This window comes from Lepisma saccharinum, chromosome 4 (genome assembly GCF_977018435.1).
Source record: "Lepisma saccharinum chromosome 4, izLepSacc3.1, whole genome shotgun sequence".
Classification (NCBI taxonomy): domain Eukaryota; kingdom Metazoa; phylum Arthropoda; class Insecta; order Zygentoma; family Lepismatidae; genus Lepisma; species Lepisma saccharinum.
In genome coordinates this window covers 6648473-6663550 of record NC_139232.1, presented here as the reverse complement: position 1 = coordinate 6663550, position 15078 = coordinate 6648473, and positions in this window count along the sequence as shown.

The following is a 15078-nucleotide window of genomic DNA, read 5'->3' as shown; positions in this document are numbered from 1 at the left end:
ATTCCTGTAGTGTATTGAATACATTTACGACTGTATTCAGTCTGATCGTTGCATAAAATATCTTAATCTTTAGTAATATTTTTATTCTATTTGCCGGAAATAAAACACTTTTAATTACACACACACACAAACAACTTTAACAGCAGCTCACACCGTCGGTCGAACCTGGGACCGCTCACACAAAAGGCGGAAGCTCTAACCATTTGGCTACGCGAGAGTTCCATGAAGATATGTGAATATCTTGCTATAATCGAATAATGAAAGTCGATATTGGTGGTGAAGCAGTTATCGCAGGGCGCTACGATGCCGGGTTCGAATCCCGGACTGGGCATGGTTGTTCTTTGTGAGTGTCTTTTCATATATTTCATCATGTCATCGCTCATCCTCATCTTCGCGATTAGCCAAAAGTGGCAGAAATACGAAGTAAAATAAGCCAAATCAATCAATCAATCAATCGAATAATAGAAAAGAGAATAAAGTTTTAACGAAAAACTCCTGCGTATTACACCGTGTCATGAAGACGAATTAAATACTGTGTAGATTGGTATACACACATTGTCGATATCTGGAAGTGTTAATATTTATATGGTCTGAATCATAGATGAGATAATGAAAGTGATGAAGAGATAAACACAACGGAGGAGCAACTCTCAGTATAGAATCCGAACCCAGGCACACAGCGGTTTCACCATCAGGTGGGTGAAGTTGCGCTCTAGCCAGTGTTTCTCAACCGTCGGCCTCTGCCATCAATGGGCGTGGTCAAAGCAAACTATTTTAGGTGGCAGCACCCCTGTTGTGACCCCACGCTTTTGATGGGCAATTGTTCTCCCATTTAAACATGGGGAATTTGATGATGAACATGCTGTTATTACATTAAATTGCAAGTTTAATTTCATGTTAACCTCGGAAATTATGTCTGAACATAATAGTTGAATAATCAGTGCTGTAAAAGTGAGAGTTCTGAAAAGACGATTGTGAACAACAACAAAAAAAATATCTGGACTCAAAAAAAGCCTTAAAATTTGCACAGCACTTTCAATTTTCACAATTTCAGTGCTTTATTGTTGTGAATGCGGTAAAGAATAATACATAATAATTCAGAGCGACTGTACTTTTATTTTTATAGTTATTATTAATAGCTGACTCCTTTTTTCACGTGATATACTTTTCCAAATGACTAGTATAATGGCCCTCTGTTTTATAATACACATTCATCGAGAAGAATAATTATTACAACAAATATTTTATCTTCTGATTCATGTCTCGCCACCTCTAGGACTTTCTTACTTACTGGAATTATAATTTTTAAATTGTTGTAACCGTCCCACAAAAAGGACGAAAATTCGATGTGAAATTGACTGTTTTATACGAAGAAAACGCACGTTAATATTAAGTTATCGGATATAGCATAATGTTATTGTGTATAATAATAAATATATAATGCGCTTACGCACATAGTACATTATTGTTTTTAATTTGGAGAGTTTTTCAGAATCGTACTCCCGCCGTTGAATTACACATACTCGCAACAAGGAAAAAACATACAGCGTAGTGTAAAAATTAAAATGTTTGTATTATCGACCCACGGCAACTAGGAACGAACCAAATTACGTCAAGTTTACTGCACTCTTTGTTCATAAGCACACTATATATAGCCCGCTTTAATATATTAATTCTTAGGGTCAGGTGAATGTAATTATCGGAAACTTATGACTTGATGCATAATCTTCAAGGTTTACTAAACACATTTTTATTATCGACTTATACCAGAGATTCTTAACTTCGTTGAAAATAACGTTTTGGATAGCCATCCCATCGCGCTCCAATGTAAAGCTTAGTGCAACCAAATGACGAACGAAATTCTTTAGGGACACAACAGGGCTTGAGAACTTGAGAACTAATTGATGTATTACAATGTAACAAACGCCATTCTTAATGATTTTTTCCGTACTTTCAAATGAACTGAAAATAAAACGGGGTTTCCATTAAAACAACTAAGTTTGTGTTGAAAATCGTACTTCCTTACGTACTTGAACGTATTGTGTCCATTAATTTCATGAGCCCCTCTGATACCTATATATCTGCGAAAGCACTTTTTCAATATTTATTGTTGTTTACGAAATATTTCGGGGTGGTAATTTTAGGTGACTCACCCTGTATATGATTGTTCCCTCTTATGTGCTTGTCAGTTATTCACAATTAAATTTACCATTGGAGAGCTAAATGTTGCTTCCAAGATGACCGTTGCCTGTAGAATACATCATTTGTTTATGTTTGGTTAGTAGTTGTAGCAGTAGTGTGAATTAATGGCTCTTATGGAAGAAATGTTGAAGTTACGCGATATTTTTAAATATTGCGAATGCGATGTGAATTCGAGAAAAGTTTAGGTATAAAAAAATTAAAACGTGATCATTAGAGCTCGGAAGTTTATGACCTTAAAAATGTCAAAAACGACCTTAGAGTTGAAAAAAAAATTTGCCGCAATTAAATATTTAATCCATTGCCAAATATTTCAGTTAAAAATAATATTGTGCTTTCCCATCGACCGTATTTTATATTAATGGGGAATTTGCTAAGAGGACCATCTCAGGAAATTTTAAATTTCACGAAACAACAGGGAAGGAGATAAATGAACCTCAAAAATAAAGAAAATGCAACAAAATAGGCAAAAATACTGACAAATGACCTAGAAGCCAAAAAAAGGCTGAATCATGCAAAAAAAATGAAAATAAGAAATGTTCGCTGGTTCTAACTGAAGGGAAACGGACTGATATCAGGTTTAGCATTGTTTTAAAGGCTCAGAAAAAGATGATTTTTCATCAATTTTCTAGACCTAGTGATTATGAATAACTGCAAAATCTCCCACAGTGAGAGTATCTACGGAGCAAGGAGTGCCACATCCCTTGCACTTTTCTCAAGGTTATGAAGGTATTTAGGTTAACGCCGACCACGGCCGACTGAACGCGTCTCACTCGAATTGCTCTCCTAATATTCATGCTAACTAAATTTCCAGCCTCCATTGACTGCGGTGGATCTGGACCACATCACAGCTTCCCTCGCTGCAGGTTCCGCCAGCCATGCAGAACGCTGCATTACGGTACACTAGCTGCTGCATTCACCGGGGTAAAAGGTACCCGTTACGGGAAAGAAGGGGTCTCACATATACCTTGGGCTTCTCGTATTAGCAGGGGGAAATTTCCAATTAATGTCAAGCCGAGAGAGGGACTGCTTTGTCAGCAAGTGAGAGGAGAGAGCCTTTTTTTAGCAGTTCGGTTTATGCAGAGTGCATAATTTTGAGACTAGTATATGGATATTTGATGGTGTCAAGGACGTATTTAGAAGAGGGGCCAGGGGGTCCAGATTCCCCCAAAAAACTTGCCAAGTATTAAAATCTAATAATCGAAATGTACTTTTTTCTTCTTCTACAATCGAATAACTTTTTTGACATTACACGTTAGTGATGAATGCGTGCTGTTATATCTATATTCTTATACCATCCAAGTGCCATCCTGATGGCGCAGTGGTAGCGTCGTCGCCTTGTAATCAAGGGGTCCCGGTTTCGATAACCGGTGGAGGCACATAGTGGTTCGGATTCCACTTTGAACTGTAGGTCCAGTCCCGATTAGCCTTACTGTGCATAAAGTGGACACCAAAGCAATCAATTATACATTCAAGTTACCTATTCATGTCAACAATGTTAATTAATTTACATGTTTTAATAATTATTATTTTGACCTAGAAATTATATTCACGTATTAATTGTAAACATTTATGTTATTATTATATCTGAAGCAATTGGTTCGGACTCCTCCTGAAATATACGTTTTTCTAGATACGTGCCTGGTTGATGTGCACACACACAGACACATATATTCCAAAATCAACTTCAACAACGGTTGATGTTTATGGTAGATACCATAAAACAAATAAGTTTACATTTTAAACATTACCTCGAAAATACTTAGTTTCTGCGCTATAACGCTGGCAATGTAACCTATGTATGTATGCAACCGAACACTGCAAACGATCGCTCTGACGTAACTTCCAGGCATGCATGGTAGGGTTAGCACTAGACGCACGGCCATGAAATTAGGCGGGTGGCAGATGTTCGCGCTGTTGCCACATCGGAGTACATCCCTGTGTGTTCGGAAGTTTAAGATGATGAAATATATCGTTGTGGAGTTGGTCTTTGTTATCCATGTGATTCATACTGACAGTATTTGCTCGATAGGTCATGGCTGACATAAAAGTGTCCCAGACAGAGGTCGGTCTGACGCTCGAACTAGGCAACGCAGCCCGGTTGACGTTGCCACACAGTGCGCAGGAACCAGCGACTTTTGTCCCGCTCTCGCTTTGTTTTCCCCATATGTAGCATCAGCGCAATTCTGCCCAGCCGCCTGTTTTCATGCCCTTGCGTTTAGCGTATATTGTTAAGAGAGACGATTTGAAAACAGCAACTTGGAGTCTTTTCAGAGCAAAATCCAAAATAGTAATAATACTTGCGATGGCGCCTGCAATGTTTCCCTTCAAATGACATCTGCAAGATTTAGTTCTAGTGTTCACCGCTAGAGTCCAGCACTTCGAAGGCACGTACAGACGGTTCCATTAGGTGGCCTCCAAGAAGTCTCGATTTAACGCCAATGGATTTCTCCTTCTGGGGCTACGTGTATTATAAAAAAAACAGTTCCTTCATCTTCTGGGCCAGCGAATAACGGCAGCAACAGAATAAATCTCTTAGCCGAGTGTGGTCTGAAGTAGAGTACCGATTTGATGTCTCTCGTGCTATTATTGATGCACACATTGGTTTGCACTTATAGGGAATGAAACTTGAGATATTATACTTTCATTTCATATGTGGTGTATGTTTCTGATTCTCAAACTAATCAAAGAAATTACCGAATTTGCCGGTATGTAATAATACTTGCGATGGCGCCTGCAATGTTTCCCTTCATATGACATCTGCAAGATTTAGTTCTAGTGTTCACCGCTAGAGTCCAGCACTTCGAAGGCACGTACAGACGGTTCCATTAGGTGGCCTCCAAGAAGTCTCGATTTAACGCCAATGGTTTTCTCCTTCTGGGGCTACGTGTATTATAAAAAAAACAGTTCCTTCATCTTCTGGGCCAGCGAATAACGGCAGCAACAGAATAAATCTCTTAGCCGAGTGTGGTCTGAAGTAGAGTACCGATTTGATGTCTCTCGTGCTATTATTGATGCACACATTGGTTTGCACTTATAGGGAATGAAACTTGAGATATTATACTTTCATTTCATATGTGGTATATGTTTCTGATTCTCAAACTAATCAAAGAAATTACCGAATTTGCCGGTATGTAAGACGAACTTTTTTCCTCTAAAAATAGGTCTGAAAATCAGGGTGTTCTGATACGCTGATACTCAGGTTACACAGAATTAGGAAGAAGTTTGTGAATTAGTCAACATTTCATGGGATGCTGTGAAAACTCAGGCAATGGTTGAATCATAAAGACGGCCGAGCAGGTTTACGAAACTAACCCCGTTCTGGCCCAGGCTTCTCGGCGGGAATTTTAAATTCGAACACTCTTTGGAGGAAAATTGTTATAACGCGGGCACTATGAAACCAATCTACTTCAAATAGCTTTTGTTTTTCAGCTGAAACATCAGCGCATGCTACCGTCTACAATTCAGAACGTCGAATCGAGGAAGGGGGGCTGGGGGAGGGCACGACCTCCGACTATCAATGGGAAAACATAAATATTCTGGAGTTTGCCCCCTCTTCTCCCGCTATTTTTGTGAGAAACTGTGAACTTTAGTATTTTTTTCAAAGAATGAACGTTTTCAAAGAGAATGAAACATGTTTCATGTTCCTGAGTGCCATACAAGTTGAATAATAAGCCAAAATGTGAAACTCTTGTTTTTTACGAAAAATAGGTATTGCATATTGCTCAAAAATTGTTATAACTCTGCCACTATGGGAGCAATCTACTTCGGATAACGTTTGTTTTGCAGCTAAATCTACAGAGTATGCAACCGTGTACAATTAAGAACGCCAAACCGAAGGAGGGGGATGGTTGGGGGGCTCGACCCCAGAATTTCAATGAAAAAAACATAAAAATCGGGAGTTAGCCCCCTCTTCTTCCGCTATTTTTGGGAGAGGTTGCAAACTTTAGTATTATTTTCAAAGAATGGACGTTTCCAAAGAGTATGAAACATGTTCATGTTCCTGGGTGCCATACAAGTTGAATAATGAGCCAAAATGTGAAACTCTGTTCGGAAATGGGGCATGGATATATTGCGAAGAGGGGGGAGGGGAGAAAGGGAGAGGGGGATGGGGAGGGAGTCATCAAGGTGAATTTCCGAGGCTTGCTCCAGACCTGTGTCAGAGTTTCCACCCAAACATAAGAGTATGAAGGTCCAAAAAACACATTCATTTCGTAATCAGCACCATGATACCATATGGGCCAGTACGACCTTACTGTTGATGATACCGTATGGTATCATCGGGCCAGTAAAGGTTTTAAGAAGTGTGGCATTAGTAACGCACTCGATAGTACAGAGAACAATTTGTTGCATGAGGACTCAGATTCTGATTTAGAAGATGTTTCAAGTGACTTCATTTAGCCGTGGAGATGAATGGCTAAGTTTTGACGAAGAAGATTAAAATGTATTCTTACCTATTTAAATTAGGTAAGTTATTTGTTGAAAGTAGACCTACGTATTACTTTACATTTGAAATACTGTAAATTAATTATAGTCTAATATTCACTGATAAAGCTATTTCCTCAAAAATGTGTACTTATATACGACGGCAAATACGTTAACCTCCAAAACCCTGGATTTTATTTTTCGGACACCCTGTAGAATGGAATAATAATTTACCAGTAATATGAAGATATAAACGGTATTTCTTTTTTTAAATTAAAATTCACGTCAGCACCTAAAGTTGAGATACGTTTTTCGGCTTTGTTAATGAAAATTATAAACTGGATTTGAATCATTCTTAAAATGATTACTGAATAAAAAAATGCAGACTTTCGGCTGATGTTTCTTTCTGAACGCACGCATATTAAGTTTAGTTTCTGGCTGAAATGTACTGAATAATCCCAGCAACCAAAGGCAAGCGTAAGTTTCGTGAAATCTCTATGGAAACAGTATTTTTGTGGGCGAAATCAATATAACTGAACTCGGTTTAAATCCAGCTTTTTGCATAGCAACGACTCTGGGAACGACGAAGCAATAAAGCCAACCGAGGCCCAGTTGGTAGACCATTACGGTCATGATTAGTGAAATTTATACCCTGACTCTTGAAAACTAAACGGTTTGTCTCCGTCCCATACTGGTTCAGAATAGCCACATTCCCAGCACTTTTTCCGGTTCTGATGTACAGGGTGTCCGGCTTAGACCTTTAACATTACAAGACAGTATAACTTTAGTTACATTCAACTTCAAATGAAACTTATTGTTTGTATGGGACTGGCAACTGTGGCCATTTGCAAGAATCGCCAGTACTTCTAGTTGACGTGACGCACATGGGCGTGTAACGCATAAATTCCAAGATGGCGGAGTGGACAGTTCAGCAGAAAGTGTTCTGCGTTCTTTCACTGGCAACAAACAAATCTGCGAAGCTTGTTCAACGTGCTTTTCGGTGTGAATTCAATCTTCAACGTCACGACAATGTTCCTTCCTATTTGAGTATTGCTAAGTGGGATAAACAACTAAGATGAACTGGAAGTGTTGTGTCGGTGCGCGGGAAGTACGCGAAGCGGAAGATGTCAGAGGAAAACATTGAAGTGATTTGCACTGTATTCACAAGAAGTCCAAGAAAATCAATAAGACGTGCACGTTTAGAGCTCAACATTCCTCGGTCTACTATCCATGACGTTGTGCACAAGAGGTTACGTCTACGGGCGTACAAGATCCAGTTAGATCAACGAAATTATCCTGATGATAAACCTAAAAGACAGACGTCTTCGGGCAAACTGTTAACCGAAATTGACAACAACAATGCTTTTCTGGACGTGTGGCAAAGTTAACAAGCAAAATTGCCGTATTTCTGAGACTCGCCAAAAGTTAATGTGTGGTGTGGGTTAATGAAAGAGAAGATAATAGGCCCGTTCTTCTTTGCTGAATTAACAGTGAGAGGAACGAATTATTTAGACATGCTTCAGTATTACGCTGTGCCTCAAATGCCTCCAGAAACCATTTTCCAACAAGACTGAGCCCCGGCACATTTTGCTATCATTGTACGATAATTTCTCGATGAACATTTTCCCAGAAGATGGATAGGAAGAGGCTCTAAACCACTTGCTTGGCCTCCGCGCTCGCCGATCTTCCCCCCCCCCCTAGACTTTTTCTTTTGGGGGTTCATCAAGGACCAAGTCTACAGTATGCCCGTCGAGAACTTGGAAGATCTGTGTAACAGAATTCGTCAGGCGATTAACAATGTGACCTCTCAAATGCTAGTGAATACCTGGACGGAATTGGAATATCGGTTCGGCATCTGCCGTGCCACAGGAGGGGCTCATATCGAGGTTGTGTGAATTGCTGGTGCTGGGACAAAAAAAATGCATGAGTTTTTCTACCAAAATGTAAATTTTGGTAATAAAATTGGGTTTCTCTGCAAAATTATGCTCTTTTGTAATGTTAAAGGTCTAAGCCGGACACCCTGTATAAGGTATTACGGAATGGCATAGTTTCTTAAAAGTTTCTTTGAAGCTCATTTTATGCTCAGATAGGCGAATCCACTGTCCGAATTAAGCTTTTTGCTTTAGGGTGGCACCCAGTGGCGTATTTGTGATTTCATTTCGGGGGAGGAAGGGTATTTTGGAGGGGGCGTGCATATTTGTATAGGTTACCAGGCAGTCATGACCTGGTGGTTCTAAGTACCTTAAAATATTAGTTATAACCTGGGCCAGTGGTTCCCAAAGTGTGCCCCGAGGCACCCGGGGAGCGGTGGCTGCCTTACAGGTGCGGCGTGAAATGTTCCAATATTTTCACTGAGATGATATGATTGTTCAAAATATGTACTTATTTAGTATTTTTTACATATAAAGTATTTCTGAATTTGAAATGTTTGTTTATTTTTTTAACTTAAGGCTAGCAACCTAACCACACTAACTAATCGTTGCAAGTGTTAGATAGGCCCACATTCTGACTTGAGGACCTAGGAAAAATCTTGAAACACCAAGGGTACCGTGAAACGAAATAGTTTTGGGAACCGCTGACCTAGGCCATTAAATCTTATGATAACATTTAAACCTAATTTAGAAACATACATATTATAACAGTGTATACTAATCGGTTCAACGCAATACTTGGTACGAGTGCATTTGTAGCCTTTTTTTTATCAATTGAAAATCAGTTTTTGACATATTTTGACAAATTTTTGTCGACGTTTTAGCGTTTAGCGATGTTTTTGTAAAATTTCCTATTTTTTCCCTTTTTTCCCACTCATACTTGGTACGAATGCCACGATCTTACGTGATATATCTTAACCTATTCATTTTTTTTTCGTGCTAACTACACGAGAGCCTCTACGTGCTTTGACCTACTTTAGAGTAGGACCATAAAGACAGTTCTGCAACCGAAAGTGAGGCTCGAAGTGAGGCTCGGTGAGGCTCGACTTAATGGTTTGCTCTTGTAAGGCATAAGCCTCATTTTCTCGTAGTGTTGCCAACACCTTACTCCAAATAAAACCTTGGTCTAACCTATGTTATTGAACTGCGTCGTCACGTCCAAACCCGCATGACTTCCGGACACTAGTGGTTCTATTCATACTTTTTCTTACGTATAGGTGTACATGATGAATCCCAAAACAGATTTTTCCTAAGTCTTGCCGTTTCCAAGATAATCCCACTTCCGGTCGCCATTTTGGATTTCCGAGCATAGGTTCTTTTCATACTTTTTCTCACGTATAGGTGTACATGATGAATCCCAAAACAGATTTTTCTTAAGTCTCACCGTTTCCAAGATAACCTCACTTCCGGTCGCCATTTTGGATTTCCGAACATAGGTTCTATTCATACTTTACTCACATATAGGCGTACATGATGAATCCTCAAACAGATTTTTCCTAAGTCTTACCGTTTCCAAGATAACCTCACTTCCGGTCGCCATTTTGGATTTCCGAACATAGGTTCTATTCATACTTTACTCACATATAGGCGTACGTGATGAATCCCCAAACAGATTTTTCCTAAGTCTTACCGTTTCCAAGATAACCCACTTCCGGTCGCCATTTTGGATTTCCGAACATAGGTTCTATTCATACTTTACTCACATATAGGCGTACGTGATGAATCCGTAAACAGATTTTTCCTAAGTCTTACTGTTTCCAAGATAACCCCCCTTCCGGTCGCCATTTTGGATTTCCGACCATAGGTTCTATTCATACTTTTTCTCACGTATAGGCGTACGTGATGAATCCGTAAACAGATTTTTCCTAAGTCTCACCGTTTTCAAGATAACTCTAGTAGTGCAGGTGCCCCGGTTGAACGTCATCATTTGGGGTTCAAAAATACCTCAAAAACTCACTTTCTCTCCACGTTCCGCGCCTCATTTATTGCGCTGACGATGTTTCACAGCGATGAAAACAGCATCAAAAAACTTTAAAAAAAACTCACTTTCTCTCCACGTTCCGCGCCTCATTTATTTCGCTGACACAGCGTGATGACTAAATGCACTCTCTCATCCTTGAAGGATGAATGCACCTTATCGTAATTTTTTTCCAAGTCCCGGCCAATGTTTATATATCGTGACCTTTGTAAACCTCTCGGAACGATGTGATCTCTCTGCCACACACACACACGCCTCTCATTATTTCTGTATTGTGACGTGTTTATTTTGGTATGGGAGGACAGAGGACACCTAGACGATGCTAATGCAAGAAATCCCAGCTCTTTATGATCATCCTTTCGAAAGTTACGAGCGATGAAAAAAATATTTTGGCAATTGGCTCTCCCTTGATCCAGGACCTCTAAAAAAAAAACTTTGTACACGTACTCTGCATCACCAATATCGACAAAAGGGTCAACGGGGAGGATTTTTGCACTATCTCTCTCTCACTCACTGTTTTTTGAGACATTAGCAATTTAACGCTGGACTTGGAAAATTTTTCGACAGAGGGGTCAAATTTGGTTCCATGACGACATATGTTTATTTTGGTATGGGAGGACAGAGGACACCGAGACTCGACCGACGCACTAAACCTGACCTCTCTACGACTATTTGTTCAAAAGTTACGAGTGATCAAAAGTTTTGGAGGGTGGTGGGCTAACTTCTTACCCCTTGACCCCAGGACCACCAAAACTTGGTACACGTATTCTACACCTCCAAAATCGACAGGGGGCATCTAACGATGCCGTATGGGGGTGTTTTTCGATATATTTTTTTCGATAACTCTTACCATTTTCGAGATATTTGCAATTTAAGATTTTTTTAACGCTGGACTTAGAAAATTTTCGATACATTTTTTTTTGTTCCATGACGACCTATGATTATTTTGGTATGGGAGGACAGAGGACACCGAGACTCGACCGACACACTAAACCCAACCTCTCTACGCGTACTCTACGTCACCAAAAAAAGGTTAAAGGTTCCAAATAACAATAGTTAGAGTTTCCCCAATCTAGTAAAGTGGATTGGTTGAAATCTCCAAGGCGTATTTAGCATTTTTTTTTCAAATATGAACACGTTAAAACTGAACTGTCTCGGATTTTTGAGTTTTGTATTCGCCCTGAGAAAATTCTATATAAAATAACATACCTGAAAATTATATTCACAGTAGATTGATTTTTTTTGAGTTTTGTAATCACCTGAAGAAATTCTATATAAAATAACATACCTGAAAATTGTATTCACAGTAGATTGAATTCTTGAGTTTTTGTATTCGCACACAAGAAATTCTATATAAATAACATACCTGAAATTCTATTTACAGTAGATTGAATTTTTGAGTTTTGTAATCACTCCAAGAAATTCTATATAAAATAACATACCTGAAAATTGTATCGCTATATACTAGACTTTTTGATTTCTGTGATTTTGGAGAAAGCAATGGCATCCACCACCAGTTTCAATCATAAAAATGATAAAACTGAATGTGTTACTTGCGAAAAATTAATATCTAAAACTAATATTAGCAAGCACAGGGCAAGATGTAGCGAAACAGGTTCGAGAATTAATCGTTCGTTACCTTCTAAGCCTTGTGCTCGATGCGGAAAAATGATCAGCATTGCAAATTTAAGTAAACACCTGAAAATTTGCAAACCATCGACCGGACAAGCATCGAAAAGGAAAATCGATGATCCAGAAACGGAAGCTTCCACTTCCAAGCAAATTAAATTATCCAATGAACGCAAACCAATTAGATCTGCATTCAACGACCAACTCCAGGATTTTTCAATTAAGTCAGAACCAGGCCGTGACATCCTTAGTTTCTTGGATGAAACAAAAACATCTGTACTAAATATTTTGAAAGATAAACTTGAAAACAACTCTATAAAAGTATATGTTGTTCTGTTTTCTGAATACGAGAAAGTTGATGGCACAACGAGTATTTTTTATCATCGTACAAAAAACCAGACTCTTCATTTGGCGGACGTCGAAAATTTAGACAACTTCTATTATAAAGTTTCCAACGAGCTGGTTAAGAAACATGACGATTTCGAGGCTAAAGGGTCGGGATGGTCTCTATGTGGAAGTCCTCACACGTTAACCGTTTACGTGAACCGATTCTCGCCTCTTCGCGCTTCCAGCTACGTTCCTCTTCCACCGAACATTCAACACAAGAGGGCTGTGTTAAATATACAGAACAGCGATAAAAAGTGTTTCCTTTGGTGTGTGTTGGCAGAACTTCATCCGATTCATTGGTCAAATCATCCAGAACAGGTTTATCATTACAAACAATACGAGACCGACTTTCAAAGTGTAATGTCTGGCATCGAATACCCGGTGACATTGTCGGATATAACAAAGTTCGAAAATCGTGCAGGAAAACGCATCGCTATTAATGTATATTCCTTCACGTCAGATAAACATGTCGTGCATCCCGTCAGGATAAGCGATATCGACGATGACGATGCTTGTGTAATAAATCTCCTTCTCATTTCCAACGAGGATGTCTATCATTACACGCTAATTCGTTCTCTATCACGTTTGGTCAGAAGTCAAACTACCAAGTATGAACATTGCATCGAAGTTTGCCCGAGATGCCTAACCACGTTCGACGATCAAAAACAACTCAATTATCGAAAATACACCGGACGTCAAATTGCTATCGAGAAACTTGCCGAACATAAAATTTATTGCGGTGACAACAGACCGGCTAGAATGTTGATGCCCGAAACGAACGAAGTCGAAGAATTCAAAATGCACAAGGCATTGTTGGAACATCCCGCAATCATCGTCGCAGATTTCGAGTCTTTCCTGAAACCACTTTCCTACTGCGAACCGGATCCTGAAATTTCCTCCACAACGCCGTACCAGCTTCATCAACCTAATAGTTTCGGCTATGTTGTTGTGCAACGTGATAAAATAAATGAAGCATATATATACACCGCGGACCAAATGTAATCGAACACTTCCTGGAAAAAATGGTGGAGGAGGTTGAGGTAATTGGTAGCGTACTGCTTACATCAAAACCGATGGCACCTTTAACTGAAAATGAACTTCAAAATTACAATTCCACTGAGGTGTGTCCGGTATGTGATCAAAGTTTCACTGATGAGAACAAAAAAATATTCCACCACGATCATTTCAGCGGAAACTACATAGGTGGAATTTGCAACACGTGCAATCTTAAAATCCAGAAACCTAAATTCATCCCCATATTCTTTCACAACGGAAGCGGATATGATTTTCACCACCTGGTGAGACATCTTGGCTACGATCCGAAACGTATAGGTGTCTTGGCCGAGAATGAAGAACGCTACATTAGTCTCAGCAAGCAAGTGTCGATTCCGGGAACGAAAAATACAATCGAGATGCGCTTCCTGGATTCGTATAGATTTCTCTCTGCAAGTCTGGATGCTTTAGCGAACAAACTCACCGACGATCAATTCAAAATAACTAGAGCTAGTTTTCCCAACGTAGACACAGAACTCGTTAGACGTAAAGGGGTTTATCCTTACGAATATGTTAGTGATGGTTCTAAATTTAACGACGATGCTCTTCCACTTCCAAGAGAATTTTACAGCAGACTCAGAGAGAAAGGAATCACGGACGAAGAATACCAACACGCGCAACTCATGTGGGAGAAATTAGAATGTAGGACACTCGGAGACTACCACGACGCATACTTAAAATTAGACGTGACGATACTCGCGGATGTTTTTCAAGCGTTCAGGAAAACGGCAACGAATATTTATAAATTAGATCCAGCGTATTTCTACAGTCTACCGGGATTAGCGTGGTCGGCAATGTTATTCCAGACAAAGGTCAAGCTGGAACTGATATCGGACGTTGACATGTTACTTTTCATCGAAAGAGGGATACGAGGTGGAATGGTGCAATGCGTACAGAGACATGCAAAAGCTAATAACGTACACATGAAAGAAGATTACGATTCAAATCGAGCATCGAATTACATCTTCTACGCCGACGTTAATAATCTCTACGGACATGCCATGGTTCAGAAACTTCCTTACGGGGGATTCGAATGGTTAGATCCCACTTCGATAGACATTATTCATTTCGACGATAGCGAGTGTGGTTTCTTCGCAGAGGTAGATCTCCAATTCTCCAACCACCTGCACGACACGTTTTCGGATTTGCCTCCGACTCCCGAAATCAAATGTCCACCCGACTCGGTTCAAGACAAGCTTTTGTTAACATTGGACCCTAAACAGAGATACGTCGTCCACTACAAGAATCTCCGGTTTTTGATTGGGAAGGGTGTTCAGATAGTAAATGTTAGAAGAATACTAAAGTTTAAACATTCCACGTGGTTAAGACCTTACATAGAAACTAACACACAACATAGAACAGCTGCCACTTCCGATTTAGACAAGGACTTCTTTAAATTAATGAACAATGCGGTGTACGGAAAGACCATGGAGAATGTTAGAAAGCACGTAGACGTGAAATTAATTTCCGATAAGA